This window comes from Bombus huntii, chromosome 9, assembly GCF_024542735.1.
Source record: "Bombus huntii isolate Logan2020A chromosome 9, iyBomHunt1.1, whole genome shotgun sequence".
NCBI lineage: Eukaryota > Metazoa > Arthropoda > Insecta > Hymenoptera > Apidae > Bombus > Bombus huntii.
The window spans coordinates 14360666-14381990 of NC_066246.1; the positions used below are offsets into that span (position 1 = coordinate 14360666).

Below are 21325 nucleotides of genomic sequence, written 5' to 3' on the forward strand. Positions count from 1 at the left end.
GTCTCGATATAGAAAACAAGTTAAGCTCGTCCATCTTCATTTCGATAACTTTCGACGAGTTTCCGGACTTTGATGGCCACGGTTATCCACGTCGTTAACTAATTCAATCCCCTCGATTAAAATTTACAAGGATGCCAGTATTTTCCTAGAAACTTGCTGGAAATTCGCAGAATCCCTCAGTTTCGTCAGATTAATAATAAATAATCGGTGATCGGTGTTTCTCGGGTAAACTCCTCGCTTCGCTTGAGTTTCGTTAACAAAAGCGAAACGTCCGTTTCTTCGCTATAGATGGAAATCGATTTCGTCGTCTACTTCCACCAGTCGATATAGAGTAAAATATTGCAAGGTACAGCGAGAGAAAGAAAGAGGGAGAGAGAGAGAGAGATTTACTACGATTTAAACGGTTGGCCTCGATCATGGAAATCAAATCTATTTAATTGGATTTTACACGATTTACGTTTCATCACTCCGTGAGCTAGTGGAATAAATAAAATGAAAGGATTGGCTGTGAAATGTCCGCGTGAACACCGTTTTATCATGCGTCGTTTAGCATTAATAAATTAATCGATGATCGTGAATAACCGGTAATAACTAGAAGTCTAACCAATGCAACGGATGAAATTGTGGAAGACTAAATGACGAGCTTTCAAAGGTGTTTCACGAAAAATAGAGATAAATTTTCTTATATCAATTTTACTGATGACTGTCTATTGGAATACAGGGTGATTGGTAACTGGTGGTACAAGCGGAAAGGGGGTGATTCTACGCGAAAAAAGAAGTCGAAAATATAGAATAAAAATTTTGTTTTTTAATTTTTACTTCGAGACAACGATCTACAGTGAAATCCTTTATAACGAGACGTGATAAAGTGCACGTGTACCGAGCGAAAATTCAAAGTCGATTTTCTCGAAAACAAAGCCTCGAACGAAAAATTGTTATTCCATATTTTCGACTTCTTTTTTCGCGTAGAATCACCCCCTTTCCGCTTGTACCACCACGTACCAACCACCCTGTACAACTGCAAAATATAGCCTACAAATTATATTCTGTCAATTTGCTAACATTATTAATACGATAAATTTGTAGCGGCACATGAGCTAGAGGACAATTCAAATCATGTTGTTGTTTTCCTCGGAGTATCAATATCGTTAGGATACACGTAACGTAAGAATAAATAAACTTTGGACAAAACAATGTCGCCGCTGCGTGCAACCGTCGAACAAAGACGAATTTGAATTTTCCGACTCTCCCCCGACCAGTATAAGTAAACGGACGCGATCGTAAGAGTTACCAGTTCAGTTATCTATCAGTTATTAATTAGTTGTGCGAATCAGTATCTATTAGGTCATCCCATAAGTTCGTGCCGACTTTTGTCATTACACATTACACATACATTTCATGTGTCGATTTATAAACATACGGTGATAAGGGACCAATACACTTGAGCTTAGCTGATCGAGAACAGGCTAGAGCAGATTTTCGTGGGTAATAAGATCGTAATATAGTGAACACAGTGACTTCTAACAGTAAAAAATGTATATTGTATATACTTATATGTTTTATTGTTGTACATTTTGTTATTTCAAAGTTCGTGTCTTAATTTGCAAGGAAACTGCTTTTTAAAAATCATTTACATTTTCAATCTGTTACTGATACTTTATAATAAAAAATTTTATGAAATAGGTCTTAATTCTATAAAAGTAGTAAAATGACACGTAGATGTAAAGAAAATGAAAGTCAAAATGAATTGTTGTTTCATGATTTATCTGATGCACCAAACAACACTTGCGACGGAAATGAATTCAGTGATAGCAGCAACATTCTCGAATTAAGTAATGCGATTAGATATAGAAGAAGACTGAATAATAAATATAATACCAAATGCAAATTAAAAGTATGCATATATGCATCCTATTGCTTGCCAAGCATGCTTCTGGTGCGTTCAAAAATGTGCGGGCCCTGGGAGCGCGTTGAGCGCTCAGAGCGCTGTACGCAATGTGTTAACAAAATCCTAGAACCATAAAAGACACGATCCTCTCCAAAGATTCACATTTAAGCTTTGAGAAGACAAATTATGCCGACAGCGCAGCAAGACGACACATAGCGGTGTGTCCTGTGTCTGAAAACGGTAACCGGAAATTGCCCCTGATTTCTCATGAACTCGCGAACGGAGCAGAAAACGATCGAATGCAACCGGTAGCCTGCAGTCGTAGTTCGTTATTCTCTGCTCTATCTAGCGTATGATATATTCCTCGGTTCCGTTTCGAAGATTCTGGATCCCCACGCGTCACAATTTCAATCTCGCCTCATGCACACATTTGTTTCATATCGAACGTCGATACGATCGATGAATTAACCGATATTCATAGTTCAAGGTTTTATCAAGGGGATTCCACAGTATTTCGATATTTCGAGGATATAGTTTCAGAGGACGGGAGAAGGAAACTGGGGTGCCATGTGACGGGTTCCGCGGAAACTGTAGCTTATGCAACACAGCCTGCGACCAGCCGTATCTCACCTTCCGTGCTTTCATTATCAGTTACCATAGATCACCGCGAGCGAGCACCAATGACGTCGCATCCGTTCATCTCTCATCGCGAACTGTCGCGCCCCTCGACCAATGACGATCCATGTTCCGTATCGCGCTCTGTACCATCGATATCGATAATGTTCATCAGAGTACAATAAACTGCAGATCATTAACTCTGCTGTCGTTTTTGCAAATCTATACTACGATCTCGTCCGAGTTTTAAAAATAAGGCTTTTAATACTTTCATATGTTCGCTGCCATAAAGAATGGGAACAAAATGTCCACCAGAGATCAAATTTTATCTTTTGCACTTTTGAATAATATTTTTAATTTATTAAAATATACGTGTGTTTACTATAATAACTGCTTGAGATTTATCTTCTTACGCGTACATTTATTTATTTCACAACTTAGAAAACTGTTTGGATTAGAATCAAATGTAAATTGATCCTGAAACGTCATACGTATGTGATGCTGTAAACGAATGTGTTGATTGAAGTTGTGGTATAAAATTGATATACATATTAATAACAATCTATTTTTCAGTTGTAAACTTCTTGCATCTTATTGCGTCTTACCGTGTCTTCTCTACTTCTCAATTATAAACTTTGAAAATTTTGAAAGATGAAACGACACGATTGAGTGAAGGGTTTTTTTTATTTATTTATTTACATTTTACAATTTGTCCAGTAGGACATTTGGTAAAATATTATAGCTTAGTGGAATAATAATATAACATGTGGATGGCTACCCCCAGTGGGATACCATCTTCGAATTTGATTGATTTATTTCTTTAGTGTGGTGAGTGTTTGTTTGTTAGGTTATGTCCTTTGTGAGATCTGTTGGGTGTTTCCTTTTTAATCTTCTTTTTATGTGAGCGAAAGGTGATCCAAAAAGTGTTGTAGGGTTCAAGTAACGAAGAAGAAATTTTTATTTCACTTTGTAGGCGCTCGAAATTTAAAGTACGTAATATTTCTTTGTTTCTTGCATTTTATTGCATCTTACTGTCTTTTTTAATTCTTAATTATAAACTTTGAAAATTTTGAAAGATGAAACAACACGATTTAGTGAAGGGTGATCCAAAAAATGTTGTAGTGTTCAAGTAACGAAGAAGAAATTTTTATTTCACTTTGTAGGCGCTCGAAATTTAAAGTACGTAATATTTCTTTGTTTCTTGCATTTTATTGCATCTTATTGCCTTTTTTAATTCTCAATTATAAACTTTGAAAGTTTTGAAAGATGAAACGACACGATTTAGTGAAGGGTGATCCAAAAAATGTTATAGGGTTCAAGTAACAAAGAAGAAATTTTTATTTCACTTTGTAGGCGCTCGAAATTTAAAGTATGTAATATTTCTTTGTTTCTTGCATCTTATTGCATCTTACTGTGTCTTTTTTATTTCTCAATTATAAACTTTGAAAATTTTGCAAGATGAAACAACACGATTGAGTGACGGGTGACCCAAAAAGTGTTGTAGGGCTCAAGTAACGAAGAAGAAATTTTTATTTCACTTTGTAAGTGCTCGAAATTTAAAGTACGCAATATTTCTTTGTTTCTTGCATTTTATTGCATCTTACTGTGTCTTGTGTCCTGTTTTTGAGAGAAACAAGGAACCTTTGTTATATTTCCTTTCGTGTGCATAGTACATAATACATATTTCAAAAGAATATGTAGATTAAAACGTCAGGAAATAGAGATTTAGAACATTCTGTTGCGTAGGTTCTTCTTAATGTTTGTGAACTAGCGCGATTGTAGTCCGATTAACAAAGCCGTAACTAACAAGATTAAGAAACGTATTCCGGCTTAATATTTTCTCTTCGCATTATCGCGCGGTTGGAACAGGAACGAAGGAACATGGAAGAACGGTGATCCGTAATGTAAACAGTTTAATAGCTGTGATTCATCGTTTAATCCAATTGCGAAACGGATTGCGTTATCTCGAACGAACCGAGTTTAAAACAAAATCAATAAATTTTCAAGGTTTGCCATCAATCTTTAAAAATCGTTGATCCTTCGAACTCTACTTAAAAAAAAAACTTTATTTAACTCTTGCCTCGTAACATCGAATTTTACTCGTGATACTTATAATTCTTATTTAATAAAGACAAGTTGTAATTGTAACAAAATGTATATACTTTAACTGCAGTTTCAATGTTCTATTCTGAATAGTATAAATATAAAATATGTGCAATGTCCTTATATCGTGCTTCAAAAAATTCCACGTTTCCGCAGACACTCACGTTTCTTTACGAGTCGTGAAGTTCTCGATCTTTCTCGATGCAGTAGACAGCATACCAAAGAAAGCCAACCACAGAATTTAATGAGGAATCCGCTTTGCACACTTTTCCAGGGGGTAATTGGCACTTCGCCTCACGCTAATTGACAGATCCATTCCGCGCCCTTTATCGCGAGTGTGAGGAATCGTCTGTAGAAAACGGGGTTACAGCTAATGTACGCTGCCATTCACCGTCGTTCCTTTCTCGTCTTATAACCGTTTTATAACCACGTTAAAAGCCACTGTGTCCAACTTTCGAGTCGAGTTTTCAGTCTCTGTTTTAATCGTCGTCTGAATTTATACTCAACTTTGGACATAATTAGAATTAGCTGACAATAATTAGAGCATCGTTACTACGAATGGTTCTATCATTACATCAACAGAGCAAATAACAGAGAAAAATTCCTACATGATTGATAGATTGATTTTTTATTAGTATTTATTCTAGCTATTGTGATATTTATTTTTATTATTTTGTGATAAAACGATTTACTTTTAGATAACAGTTGAGAAAAGACGTACAAGAAATGGATCAAAGACATCATATTTATGTAACTAACGAAGGACGCATTCCTTTTCTTATTTCTGCTTCTTTTTGTCTTTTCTCATTTCATTCCATCAAGATTCCATCAAAATTCCGTCTCATAAAAATATATTCTCTTCGAATATTGTGTGAATTTCGTTCTAAAACAATGGCTGCCTATCACAAAGAGCATATGATATTTAAATCTTTCCAAACCAAAAGGAGAATAGTCTCTTTTAGAAACTTTATCTTTAAAGTCACGAAATTCCTTGTGTCGTAAATGTTTTCACCAAATCTCTTAGATCATACAGTTTTTCTCCCACTGTACAATAAATTGCTTCCCCGCCATTGTCTACGCCGAGACGTCTTTAATTCAACAGACACGAAATTTACAGCGCTTTCCTAAGTGCTTAAACTTAATTAAACTACAACCTTGTGCTCTGCTTTCTCTCTATTTTTTCTCTTTTTTTCTTCAGAAAGAACAAGCACGTGTTACTATTCAGTCGGTAGGTTTAGCACAACACTGGAATGGGAAATTACGTGTCTTTGAAGGGAACTTGCTTCTTTAGTCGCACGTCTAAAAATATATAACGAGAAATTAGAATGTTTTCCGTGACAGTATTTTTGCTCATCAACAGGGACGAACCAGGATGCGCTAAACGAGAGGGTAAACGAAGTTATGGCGGGACGAGAACTTTCAGGGGATTAAAGCGTCCCTTTCTCCGTTATTCTTTTCAGGGAATTACATTCTCTCTCTCTCTCTCTCTACTCTCTACTCCACTCTCTCTGCTCTCTACTCTCTACTCTCTACTCTCTACTCTCTACTCTCTACTCCATTCTCTCTACTCTCTACTTCACTCTCTCTACTCTCTACTCCACTCTCTCTACTCTCTACTCCACTCTCTCTACTCTCTACTCCACTCTCTCTACTCTCTACTCCACTCTCTCTACTCTCTACTCCACTCTCTCTACTCTCTCTCTACTCTCTCTACTCTCTCTCTACTCTCTCTACTCTCTACTCCACTCTCTCTGCTCTCTACTCCGTTCTCTCTACTCTCTACTCTCTACTCTCTATTCTCTATTCTCTACTCTCTACTCCACTCTCTCTACTCTCTACTCCACTCTCTCTACTCTCTACTCCACTCTCTCTACTCTCTACTCCACACTCTCTACTCTCTACTCCACTCTCTCTACTCTCTACTCCACTCTCTCTACTCTCTCTCTACTCTCTCTACTCTCTACTCCACTCTCTCTGCTCTCTACTCCGTTCTCTCTACTCTCTACTCTCTATTCTCTACTCTCTACTCTCTATTCTCTATTCTCTACTCTCTACTCCACTCTCTCTACTCTCTACTCCACTCTCTCTACTCTCTACTCCACTCTCTCTACTCTCTACTCCACTCTCTCTACTCTCTACTCCACTCTCTCTACTCTCTACTCCACTCTCTCTACTCTCTACTCCACTCTCTCTACTCTCTCTCTACTCTCTCTACTCTCTACTCCACTCTCTCTACTCTCTCTCTACTCTCTCTACTCTCTATTGTTACGATATAAAGAGACGGACAGGATCGTTCGATACTTCGAAACTCTCGAAAGCGTTTCGACGCAAATAATAGAAATTAGTTCCCGTTTGATCGAAGTTTCATTATCCATTCTTCGGTAACCATTCGTGCAGCTGACAAGCCGCTTTGCCAGTAACGCCCGAATGACGAACGAAGTCAGGATAACGAGCCACTGTTTTACTATCGCGAAATAACGATCGAACCGTGCCGTTTCCACGCTTGCTTCGTTCATCGTGCTTCTCTTTTAATGGCTGCTACCGTGAATTGTTGTTCTCCTTGGACCTTTACCCCACCGTTTGCTGGGGGTTAAAAGGAACAAATAATGGAACAAATATCGGATATCGAAATGCAGGAGCTAGTCACTTAGTTGCAAACTCGTATCGGTTAATAATTTCTTTGTATTAAAGATAATCAACATATTGGTATTCTAACTATATCGTAGTACGTATTTTTTATCTATGCAATAATGAACGTAATTTATAAATAAAAATCGTCAAAATACGATAAAACGATATAACGAAATCATAAAATCAGTTGGAAATAAATCTATTTCTGGTGAGAGACGAATGAATTGAGAAAGTGAGAAGACAAAGTGAATACGTGAGACTTCTGTCAGGAGGTTGCTACATGTTATACAAATTTGACGAACGAAACTTGTTTGTTTTTTCAATGATGTTTTTATTAATATTAATTCTAAGGAAAAGAACATTTCTTACATTTACTTGAATTAGTAATTATGTATAAACTATATAAAGTATAACATATTTGAAAGCAAGCTTTTCAAATTGTTGTATAAATTATAACATATTTGAAATCAAGCTTTTCAAATTGTTGTTCTTCGCTTATTTGCAAAATCTCTTTCTACATTAGAATTTTCTTCAAATAATCAATCGTGAATGTGTTAACGTTGAAGTACAAACAGATTCGAATTCCCGTACACAAAACGTTGTGTAGAGATTTATACAACAGTCGATTCAGTCGAATTCTACGTCACAGTTATCACACCTTCTGGTATCGGTTGTGATGCTATTGTGGGGGTAATTAATCGACTGTCGCGAAGCTAGGATCGCGATTAATTTGACGAAAGGCATGGATAAACGGATTGGTCGGCTTAACGAACAGAACCGCGCTGTTTTTCACACGCGTTCGATCGTGTCGGTCTCCTTTTTCCACGCCGCCAACCGTTCCAGTGCTCGATCGCTGGCTGATGTCCAAAAAAGTGACCGCAAATGGAGAATCGATGGAACAACAAGCGCATTCATCGGACTCATTAATTCTGTAACTGCGTTGCCCGGCCGCGTATCTTCCTCTCCGACCGATTTATCACGTTCCAAAACGAAAGTATAAACAAAACATAGCCGCGTGGTTGGATATTCCCATGCAATTTGTAGAGTCCTTCAACATAGAGACGCAGCATAGGCTAAAAATTTCAAGAGCAAATATTTCATTTCTTTTATTATAGGTATTTATTTATTATTATCGTTGTAATTATAATATTGAGAAATAGAAAATTTTCGTTCAAAGGAAAAGTTCTTTACCAGGCATGTAAACATGAAACCGGAATTTTTGTATAGAAGATACACGTTTATTGTATGAAAATGATTAAAAATATTTTATTCGAAGTATTGCCCATCGTTAGCTATACATTTTTCCCACTTGTCTGGCAATTGGTGGTTGCCACGCCAAAAAAACTGTCGCTCTTTTGAGGCAAACCAGTCATCGAGCCATTTTCGTACATTTTCGTAAGAAGCGAAGTGCTGGTCAGAAAGTGCGTGTTCCATCGATGCAAATAAATAGTAATCGGACGGAGTCAAGTCTGGTGAGTAAGCCGCGTGCGAAAGTATTTCCCAACTGAACGCTTCGATCGTTTCCTTGACCGGTTTTGCTGTATGTGATGATGCATTATCACGAAGCAAAATTACTTTGTCTTGCCTTTTTCGATATTCTGGTCGTTTTTCACGCAAAGCTTGATTCAAATCGATCATTTGTTGTCGGTAGGGCTCGGTATTAACGATTTCGCCAGGTTTTAACAGCTCATAATAGATCACACCCTTCTGATCCCACCAAACACAGAGCATCGTCTTCTGTCCATAGCGATTTGGTCTTGTAGTCGATGTCGGTGGTTCGCCTGGAGCTACCCATGATCTTTTACGCTTAGGATTCTCAAAATATATCCACTTTTCACCGCCAGTCACAATTCGGTGGAGAAACGACTTTCTTTTGTATCTGGCGAGCAGCATTTCGCAACTGGTTTTTCGGTTTTCCTGCTGTCTTTCATTCGGTTCACTTGGAACCCATTTTCCCACCATCTGGATCTTTCCCATGGCTTTCAAACGTATGGAGACGGCTTCTCGTGTCACGTTTAATCGATCAGCGAGTTGTTGTTGCGTTTGAGCGTCATCCTCATCCAACGATGCTTGCAATTCGCTGTCTTGAAACTATTTCGGTGGTCTTCCACGTTCTTCGTTCCTCGCGTCAAAATTGCCTCTTCTGAATTTTTTAAACCACTCAAAGCACTGTGATTTACCAAGAGCATGCTCACCGTAAGCTTCGACAAGCATTCGATGCGATTCTGCAGCAGTTTTCTTCAAATGGTAACAGAAAATCAATGCTGTCCGCAAATCGTAGTTCCCAGGCACAAAATTTGACATGTTCAACGCTATTACAAACTATAAAACTTGTATTGTTCTGAGTCGAAAATGTTTGTGAGATGTCAACAAAGACTTTTGGCATCAATGACGCAGTTTAGTGATAACTACATTATCAGCTAGGGCCATCTATAGGCAAATTCCGGTTTCATACTTACAGGCCTGATATTTACGATATTGCTACATACATAATATCGCGATATAACTAGAATATATTATATGCATAATTTTAAATATTATTAGAATAATCGTTCCAACGTATCATTGAACAATCGATCATCCTCTTTAATCAATGTTCTGATTATCGATAAAGTTTGACTGTCTTCTTAATTTTTACCAGGATAGACGTTAGCTTTCATGTTTCACACAATGCAATAATGGTAAATATCGATATCTCGTCCACGTCACCGATTTTGATGATTTTTAAATATGTCGTACAGGTCAACGTTTAGAACAAATTTTTCTTATATATGAAATCGCCGCTCGGCCTTAGTTTCCGAGATATTCTCAACGAATCGTCGGTACTACCACAGCAAATTCTGCCTATATTTTTGCATCCATGTCAGTCTGATTGCCGTAAGGCGGTCCGATAATATAACACCTAATTCAAACCTAATTCTTATTTTTTGTTCGTAGTTCAAATATGTATAAACGGAGATTGGGTGGGGCGATGAACATGTCAGCTATATTTGTGACTTCACAGATAGACATATTAGTAGTATATCTTCTTCTTATGTTTGAGTTAGATGACAACAACAATTTTTACGAATATCTTAGAAACTCAGACCATGCGGAGGTTATATGTATAAAAAAAATGATTGTTCAAAATATTGATTTTTACTACATATTCAAAAACCATCGAAATTGGTGAGATGGGTGAAATATCGATGATCATCCATTTTATTTCATAAGACATTCGATCGTTGAACTCGTCTTGATATTAATTAGGACACTATGTACTTACTTGAAATTACGTTTAGGAGATCATCAAAGATCATCTAACATGATTTATAGAAATGTAAATCATTATATTTTCTACCTTAAGCGATATTTTTGTATTGCATATTTTTTTTCTTGAATCCTTGTAATCTCAACACAAGTGGATATGTATTGGGTGTTCTAATTTTACCGAATCTCCAACCCAATTTCGACTCTCTTATACACATAACCTTTTTCAACGTAGACACAATATTTTTAAGCTTTGCCTTCGCTCTACGTAAAAATTGTTCATTTTGACGAGGTAAAAAGGAACGGGACTATATTGGCGATATCGATCGTCAAACTCAATTAAAGAGTTGAATTCATAACAATTCGTAACAATTTGGTGAGATGAAAACTTGACAAGCCTGGTGAAATTCTAGAACGACATAGCCTTTCAGCTGTCATATTAAAAACCGTGTATTTTTACCGAGTTTACCATGTGCTACAGCGGATTCTTCACGGAGCGATTAAACTATTTCTTCACCATGTATAAAAACGAAATACGTGATTTTGGAAAACAGTGAATAGTAGGTAAATAGAAACACCAGTATGCTATAAAAAAAGATCAATGAAATCATTACCTATTAATACTCTGCTTTAGATATTCAGCTTTCCTATCATTACACAACTGACAGGAATAGAACATTGAATTTGTTTTGCTTTGTTTCAAAGAACCAACAAATTCTATGTATCAATTTACTACACGTATCAATATTTTTTGATATTTCTTTTTTTGGTTATCTATATGTAAAAGTTCAATAACCTGAAATTGAGTGATATCGGAGATCAAAATATTTTTCTATTCTCGATATATAATATCTCTTTCTATTTTTCTATTTCCTTTGTATCCATCGAACATTGTGATAAGTTTTGCTGGAAAAAAAACTGGTACACCTTGTATATAGTTAATGAAGACTGTACCTTTGGCTGACCAGATATCGTTCCTACTACTAAACTGCCGTATTTATGTAGGAATGTTTATTATAAATTAACAGAAAAGACAATATGATAAACACAATATTGTAACACTCTCACAAAATTGGATATAATATCGCACTTCACGAATTCGCTTAACACTAATTCTACGTCACAGCAACACGATGAACTTCTCTCGATCACGATTAATTCAACTCTGACAGCATTACCATTACTGTAACAAACCTTGGTAACGCTCACAACACTCCTTGACAACATTAACATATCTTAACAACGTTTATAAACAATCAGCCACGTCTTTCGCTAACGTCACACCATCCCACATTTATTATACATTATTGTACATTTGATGCTGTAGAATATTATTGCGAAAGAAATTTGTTGAAATTTTGATGGATCATCCAACAAACGTGTAACAATAAGAAAAAGTTGTGAAACATTTCACGCACGGAATGTAAATACGCAAAGTGTTTACGGCAAATCCATAAGAGTGGCATGATTGCGCGAGTTGGACAGCCACTCGTCAAACTGTCATAAATCTACTGCAAGAAGAGTTATAACCGACGCCTCTCCATTGTTCAAGGCCGCTTTATCCTCGTCACCGGTTTCCTCCGGTACGAATCTCCGAATTTCCAATTTTCTCTCGTTGTTATTCGTTTTTCCCGTTTTGCTTTCGATTCGTCAATCCTGCAATCGTGGCACGCCGACGCGGCGGCTTTTGCAGAATCTGCAACGATGCGACGCGTCGATTGGTCTTGCACCGTATACAGGATGATTCTGTAGAAATGAACGCTATTCTCCATCCTTTCTTCTTTCGTAAAAATCCATTTGTAAATCTCTTCTTTTAAGAAACTAAATTTTCATCTGTCAACGGTGAAAAATTGAGTTCTCCTCGCCTTTTTTTATATTCATACACGCGTTGCTCCTACATAGGCAAGCGCATTGAAAATCAAATGACACTTTTTGAAATTTAACGTGAATTCGATCGTGGATCCGAGTGAGAAACATGAAATCCATACCGCTTTAAACTACTCAATATATTTCTTAACCTTTCACAATCTACAACTCTAATCTACTCTAGTATCAATTTATCAAAATTGTCAATTTAAATTTAACATATCCATTAACATCTTATATATCTGACTTTGGTAGAGAGAAAATAGCTATGGCCCTCAGTTACAGGATGACTAACTAAACTAAATTCTGAATGAGACCAGTGATTAATGTATTTAGCCATAGTGACTTGATCGTATTTATCACTTGGTGAATCAGTGAGTTGCTCATTCAACACAATCAACAAGAGTTGTTTGACAATTTTTCATCGTCTTACCAAGAACAAATACGTAACTACACGAAGAAGAATATTCTGGTTTTTCGCTGAGTCGCTGAGGATCAAGATTTATCATCATTTTATTGGATCATTTTTCCGAATGTTAGGAAGACAATGCCCTTTGTCTCCTGGTTTTGTCCCATATCGAATCGGCAGAACGAGCCACGTTCGAGTTTTAAAACCGGTGCATCGAAGATTCGAAGGTGCAACCAGAGCTGTGCACGCTTTTGGTTTGATTTATGCGATCGCTATAGTGACATGGTGATAAATGAGCGCACTGGATGCGCCGAGAGTGCTGGCTATATCGATTTTTGCGGTGTACGATTCAATCTATTTGAAACTCGATACTGTTTAATATAATGTCATTTGGTCATCGTATTCGAAAACATTCGTTGCTGGATAGTGTTTTTTAAAAAGACGTTCAGTAACGCGTAATTTAATACACGTATCACGTGATTTCTGATGAATCTTTGATTACGACGAGCTTTCGCCTACGATAACGAAGAGCTACGGATCCTGAAAGCTGATACTGACAATTCTGGAACCTGATATCTATACAATATCCTCGCTTTATTAGTATAGTGTTCATTAAGAACTTTATGGTCGTGGGGTCTTGCGAATTGAAATTCGTCGTTATCATATTGCGATAACTAGAGATTGCTACAGTTTTTGAGATTCATCGATAGTAACATTTAAGTGTATTCCATTTATTTCAAGTATGTATACCCATGCATTTTAAGTATATTAATTATTATTCATTTTACACGACGTTCTAGCAATGCCCCTGTTAATGTTCATTTTCAACTGCACTTTTATTCATACGATATTTATGTAGTAATCAACATGTACTCGTGATTCAAGGTTCGATATTAATTTAATGTTGATTGGTATACTACGCTGATCAGGTCCATTTATGTAATAAAGAAAAGTTAGTTTTTTAAATTTTCTTATTGTAAATAAATTTACGATAATAATTCTAACTCTAGAATCTATAAATTAATTATTATAACATCCAGATGATAAAACAAATTTCTATTCATTGCAAATAGATTTCATTTCTTTAGTCATACGTAAAAAAATCCGTAAAAAATTACCGTAAACATTCGCAATCTCATGATTAGTATAATTCCGGAGCAGTCCTTTAATGCTTCATAATTGAATTGATAATTGAATTTCCAGAATCGCTCATCCAAGCCGCATCAGTAACGACGCATTCGACGATCCTGACGCGAAACGGAATCCGCGAACGTTCACTCTTCGAGCTGAATATGTATACCAGACTGCAAAGCAATAAATCGGTCTCAACGTCTAAATCACAGTCGATATAATTAGATAATCGATTCTGCACGACGAACCGGTCGAAACCAAGGGCGTCGTTGAAGCGTCGTGTAAAATGAATAATTAATATGTTCAAATGGAACTACACTTAAATTGTGTAGCAGCACTCATCCGACATTTCCGTTGCACGTGCACAACTATGTCTTCTCCTAGGCCAAATATCCATTACACGCATCTACACGGGAACCGACGTCTCTCATTTGAATTCACACACAAAGCTGCGCGCATGGAAACATGCTGGTCTACATAGAAACGTAGTACTATGCGTGTTACCAACATTTTCGTCGTGTTCCGTCCGTAACACGGACAAGCGTCCCTCAATGTATTCATATTCGAAGTTACATGTCCCAACGGTGCTTCAATCTCCGTGGAAGATTGAACCGAGATGCTGGTCGTATTTCGGGAACCGAGTCTTGTAACGAACTCGTATGAAATTCGTAATAACGCGCGTTTCTGTTCCGAGTTGTGTTGGTATAGTTTTGAAATTCTCTCAAAGGATCTTGAAGGCGATAAAGAGCGTCTTGAATGGACGATCTTTGTCCGTTTGTAGCGTTGTGTCGTGTATGTCTTGCGATTAATTAATTCTTTAGCTGTTACTTAGTCGTAATGTTTATTTAGAAGAAGTGATAATGAGCTACTTGGGTTTAATTGAATCAAAGAAATACTTTACGTTTAAGTGAATTGTTCCTTGTAGACAAGTGTATAAATCTTAGTTGAAGAACGTGTCTTTATGTAGTAAAAATATATTGGTCGGAATGAAATTGAATCCGGTGATCGAAATATCTCGATTTGTTTTTTGTAATTTATGATTCTAAAAGAAATGCTAGGTTTATGACACAATTTTATATAATAATAAAACGTAAGACAAGTAAAAAATTCTAGAATTAATATTATAAAGAAAAGACTCATAATTACTATGATTAAATAGTACTCAAGAATTCCTTCCACCACAATCAAATTATAAACCTCATCGACAAAAATCTTATATGTTCTTTGTTACATTCTTGGACGAAACATTCGTCGACCAAGTCATTTGTCTTCGAACGTTTGACGGATAGTCAGCAAAGAAAAAGGGAAGAGGAAGTGAATCGTATTTCTAGAGAGGAGTTCGAGTAGAGTTCCGTTCGTTTTTTGGTATACGTTGTTACGCGAATCCCCCTACAAATAATCCTGAAACGGAAATGAAACGGATTACGTTCGGTAAAAAAATCTCATCTCCGCACCCTTTTATCTTCAACGTTAATACGTTATTTCGGTTTTATTGCGCTGTTCCACTAGTGAGTGTCCAAAGGTCCACTCTACGTGAACGTATTTGTCCAGGATTGATTTTGCTTCCGTATTCTGAATTATTAAAGCCGGTCTACCTCTTTGACTCGTGTATACTTGGATAGGATAGTTGACTATCTATATGTTTCCATTAACGTTTGCGTTGGTTAATTACTTGAACGTATTTTGGAACGTGAATAACACACGATAGAGAATGTTTGATTATGGACAATGCGTCTGTAAATACCGTAATTATAGATATTAAGATTGCCGTGATTATAGATATTAAGATCGCCGTGATTATAGATATTAAGATTGCCGTGATTATAGATATTAAGATTGCCGTGATTATAGATATTAAGATTGCCGTGATTATAGATATTAAGATTGCCGTGATTATAGATATTACTATTGCCGTGATTATAGATTATAAATGTTTAAAACAATCCTTCCGTGATTTTAGAAATACCAGATTTTCTGACAATGAACATAACAAAGAATTCTAGCTCTAATTCTAATGTTTAGACATAACCTCATTTTGTCTCTTTTAGATACCATACTGCATTCTACTTTTCATATTCATAAACTATGTGGCGCTATGTTTGCAAATTGGTTTTTCCATGAAGTTCAATATATCGTGGTCATCAGAGACTCACGTTACTAAATTTTTTAAAGTGATTAATTGTTTCAAATGAATTAAATGTTGTGGTGTAGCATATTTCAATCTATAGCCGCTTCGAGGGCAAAATATATCAAATTCGCGTGGTGGTAGTCAACGTGTTAAGGATACGAAAAGAAAAATATACAATGTTGCTTAAAAATAAATTCTATATTTCTAAAAATTATAAAGTGTGCTAAATGTGTAAAATTTGTTTCAGGTTATCGCAACTGCGCCAAGACAACCACCGGCGGTCAGACATGAATTTCACGGCTGGAAGCAACAACATAATATCGCGTGTCGTTGGTGAGATTAATTAATCACGGACTAAGCACCGGTCACGATAATCGATTCTCAGGATCAACGATAGATCGTCGATCTGCCTGATCGATCTGATCTTTACGAACACCGGTGAAACAAAAAAACATCGTTTTTACCTTTAATAATAGAATTTCCTTTTTCGGTCGATCGATTTGATCAGTAGCTCATCCTCGAAAAAATCGGCGATCGTTTCGACGATAATTATTCGCGAGTTAACTTAAAATCGTGTAAAAAAAAAAGGATTAAAATCGTTTTCTTTCGCTGGAGAAATATCGCCGTTATAAAGTGGGCCATTATTGTACAGATCTAATTTAGATGGACGCTCTAGACAGTGCGTAAAAAGTCTTTAAGATTATTTGTAGTTCGTTGTCCCGATGACGAGGAACATCGGATGTAGGAGAATAATGAACGACGGAACATATGGAATGTTGAAATCAATGGAGAAAAGTTGGTGCTGTTTGGAATGTTGCGTCGATAGTGGTTATCAAAGATTTATCGCTCGTTACTGAAAGGATAGCTGAAGCGTATTGAATCGAGAACGATGTTGATTGAAAAAACGAGTATTACGGTTAGATGCATTGCACGCTGAATTCCTTAGAATTCCGATTATATTTCCTTCATATTGATCGTACTGTATATATTGATACTTATCAATATATATATGTCGGGTTAACATTAGAATTTAGGGCGCGTACCAATTCTTCGTTTGGATTAGCCATCGGTTTACAAAGCAGAGATTATATTTACACGTCTATACAAGTTTAACGAATAATATGTTTTACGAATATTTTTTTTATTGAACGCGTTTTATTGAACGCTATTAACGATATCCTTGGGTTCAAGCGAATCCACGGTCAACGGGATAACTCTTTACTATGCGTACAATAATTTTAGGCACAAAATACGATTGCTGAGACGCTCGGTATAAACTGCTCGATGTGTCATCCTCCAAGGCGATCGCACGAAGCATAAACTGATGGAAATTTTCCTCGCTGTACGATTGCATTTTTTTTTGTTATATACTCGTTGGAAGCAACGAAAGAGCTCCAAACGCCGTTGCTAGGCAGTTTCTGTCTGAAGTTTGACTATTAATACAATGTATGTCCCGTTATATCGACACGTCCAAGGTACAATCCCATGTGGCCAGGCCCGTTCTTGAGGCCGTATGCCGCCACAACCACACTACAGACATCCAATTCAGCAAGAATACAACTATCTGGCATTTTCCTCGATCTGTCGTGAATGTATTTATATGCTCGTTTACCATCTAATGTTTTTAAGATATATACCTATCTCCTTCCAAAATCTCTGCTATTGCGAAAGGAGCTCTAAATTTCGGATCTAATTTAGTTTGATTTCTTTCCTCATTTTTGCGTAATACGAAATCACCGAGGTTAAACCTAACCACTTTAGCTTCAGTTTTATGGAACCCATCTTTATCATACTTAGAATTAGTTTCTATTTCTTTTATTGCCCGTCGTCTCACATTGGAGATATCTACTTCTTTTTCTTCGATGTCATCGGGTAGCAATAAGTCGTATGGTCTCGCCATTCTGCCGATTAGTAGTGTTCCAATGGGTTCGATTTAGTCACACGGTTAGTGGTGCAATTTAAGGCTGATTGTATCTCCCAAATCGCGTCTTGCCATGAGCGCCCGGTCGTTTCTACCGTTGTAAACATGTTCTTTAACGTACCCATAACACTCTCTATTTGTCCATTGGCCCTACTTGCACCGGTCGCAATCAAATGAACTTTAATTTGTTTACTTTCACAGAATTCTTGAAATTCTCTGCGAGTAAAACATCTTCCTGGATCCCCTATTATCCGACAAGGACTACCGAATAAAAATATAGTTGACTTAAGTGCTTTGATAATGCTAAGCGAATCTAATTTGCGAGTGTAATACAAGTACACGAATTTCGTGAAGACATCGACTAAGACAATGGTATATTCTTTCGAGTTATTTTTGCCAGTTAGCTTGCTTGTTATGTCCATGTGCACTGTATGCCACGCTATGCCGGTCTTAGGTATAGGATGTAGTTCAGCTTGTATTTTACCTAAACTCGCTTTAGAAACTTGACAAGCATGACATTTCCTTACGAATTTACCCCAACCTAAGTGCATAATTGAATGATGCACATAATTAATAACAGACCACATAAAACCTCCTGGGACAATAGGCAAGCAGAGAGTGCTGTCTTTTCTTTGTATTTTACGATAAAGGGTACCAGATCGTACCCTGTTTCATATTAATTAATAAATTAATAATAAATTCATATGTATTTGCGATACCTTCAGCGAGCTCATCATTTTGCAATTTATTGACAATTCACGAAATTTGAGGATTGCAACGTTGTTTCACTAATAGCCAATCTTCCCAAGTGTTGTTCAGATTAATTTCTTTTTCTTTAACTTTGTTAATGATACCATGATCAATGTCTATGGAAATCCTTGAAACGGAAATCTACGTGAACCATTCGTTTTCCTTCTCGATACAAAATGTCGAAAGTAAATGTTTGCAGATAAGCCCACCATCTGTAAACTCTGTCATTTAAATTTACTTTATTGTTAGATACCTTCAGGAATTGCAATCAGTAACAACAAGAAATTGTCGTCTATGTAAATAATGATGAAAATGTTTGACAGCATTTACAACTGCTAACATCTCTAGTTCATATGAATGATATTTGAATTCCGCAGGACTGTTTTTCCCCTCGACCTTATGCATTAAAATGGCCCCATATCCGTCAGAACTAGCGTCAGTATGTAATTCAATCGGATAATTAGGATCAAATATCATTAATACCGGTTCGTCAGTTAGAACGGAAATTACCTTTTGTCTTATCTTGTTGTGTTTCTCTGTCCAGGCTATGTTTTTGTTGTTTGATGTAAACGTATATAACGGCCCCATTACTTGCGAAAATTTGGGGACAAATTTTCGGAAATACGAAGCTAGACCAATGAATTGCCGAAGTTGTGTGACGGTGGGATTAGCGCTGAGGTAGCTGTTTCTTTGCCACCAAAACGGGCAGTAGAAAGGTCTTTAAATTTTGACCAAGTAATATCTCTTCCAACCAGTACTTGCGTGAGCCATTGTGCTGCAGAACCTACTAGAGCACAACTTAAAGCGGAATATAACGCACTGCCTAGTAAAGGATTTTCTTTCATGATCAGATTGACAACTGCGCACCATGCAGCTGGGTCGGAACCCGCGATTTCAGGATTAAAACACTGTAGCGAGATAGCCGATAACCGGCGATAACCGATGACGGTTATGACCGGTCTTGTACCGCTACAATGGTTTACAAATGGTAAAATATAAAAAATTCAGTTATTCACTAAAACAGGAGTAAAATTGCAATACAAAAATTGGAGGACCGCGGTGAAGTTATGCGAAGAAACTCTTAATAGCCACAGGAGTGCACGCTAATCGAACTCTGACCTCTTGCAATGCACATACGTATATGTACGCATATGTACGTATATGTACGTATATGTACGTATATGTACGTATATGTACGTATATGGACCTATATGGACTTATATGGACCTATATGGACGTATATACATACATATATCAGCAGCCTTGGTTTAACCTAGATCCCTCGAAAGCGTCACTGATTTTTCGACGCCTGAATAGTTGGGATAGTTGGAAGAACGTCGGTCGAGATATAATTAATTAGTTCTCTCGTGGAAATTCTTTCGAATTATATAATTCCCGTCGTGCGGAAAATAATCGTTTTCCAACAAGAACGGTGGCTGCATTACGAGGTAAACTCATTTAACCAGAATAAATCTAAACCGCGTTTTATTGCCAGATAAACGGCATGATCTTCACTGTGAGAACAAAATTATTCCATCTCCTACTCTCGTTTTTACTTTCTCGCCTTTTTTTATTTTTCCTTTTTCCTTTTTATTTTCCGTTTTATTTCTTACTTCCATCTTCCTGCGACCGTCATCCACCACCTCCATTTGCAAACTCTCTCGATTTCATTTCACTCTTGACGTATTTCTGCTTGAAATACCTGGGTGAATTATTTGCGTGTACCACGTGCAGTAGCATACTAATGCACCACATGAGCGAAAAGAGAGAACTCATGGCAAGCCGCGGGCTTTGAAAGGTTAGGCGATCGCCATCTGAACTGAGGATAGTGGTGTACAATAAAGTTTTCGAGCGACGATGCATATGTCACGTAGAAGACACAGGAAATCACGAAACTAATAGATCACTGGTGATGTTTTCGCGTAACGCTTCAGTCTTATAACGAAAAGGTGTTGAGCGCTGATTTGTGAGGGTTCTTATACTAAGCTTTGGTCTCTTTGGAGGGGTTATCGTCGGCTGTCTATCAGACGCGGCTTTCCTGTCACTATCTGATTATTGTTCCAATGCCTGTGACATACAGGATGTTTTGTCTACCCTACTGTTTCTGAGTCTGTGACATTCCCGCTTTGCTCCGTTAAAGCGTGCGGCTTTGGTGGGTCGTACGAGTTGAACGATCTCGTTATCTTCATCTTCGGTGATGTTTTAGGCTTCATTTTGGGTAATCGTCCTGCGGACTGGTGGAGAAATTGGTGTCGTTGGTATTTGATCAATATTGTTTACGTAAGCGGTAGGGCAGAGTATTTTGATATATTTAGGAATTACTCGACTTAGACATTCGAAAAGTTTACATTTATATAATATATATACTGTTCCTAGTCTTAGGGCTATGTGTCCTAATATTTGTAGTGTAGACATGCCATATTCCTTTAGTGAATTTATACGTCGCTCGAATTGTAGGGTACTGACTTGTGTTCATAACGTATTGAGGTTGGCATTGGTTAAAGTTGTGAGTTACCTTTGAGGCCGTTTCTGATATTTCTTCTAGCGTTGGGATGTCTATTTCTTTGAAACTGTGTGAACTATTTTTAATTTTGATTTCGTAAGAAATATTTTTATGTGTTCCTCCTATTTTCA

The 21325-nt window shown here is 37.0% G+C and overlaps 1 protein-coding gene across 1 annotated transcript in view; it reads left to right on the top strand.

Annotated features, from left to right (window-relative positions):
- Positions 1–17947, top strand: part of LOC126869798 (uncharacterized) — a 113771-nt gene extending 95824 nt beyond the window's left edge. Inside the window, exon 8 of the mRNA XM_050626799.1 lies at positions 16268–17947. The gene's annotated coding sequence lies outside the window, so the exon portion shown is untranslated. The remainder of the gene's footprint in view (positions 1–16267) is intronic.
- The last annotated feature ends 3378 nt before the right edge of the window (positions 17948–21325 follow it).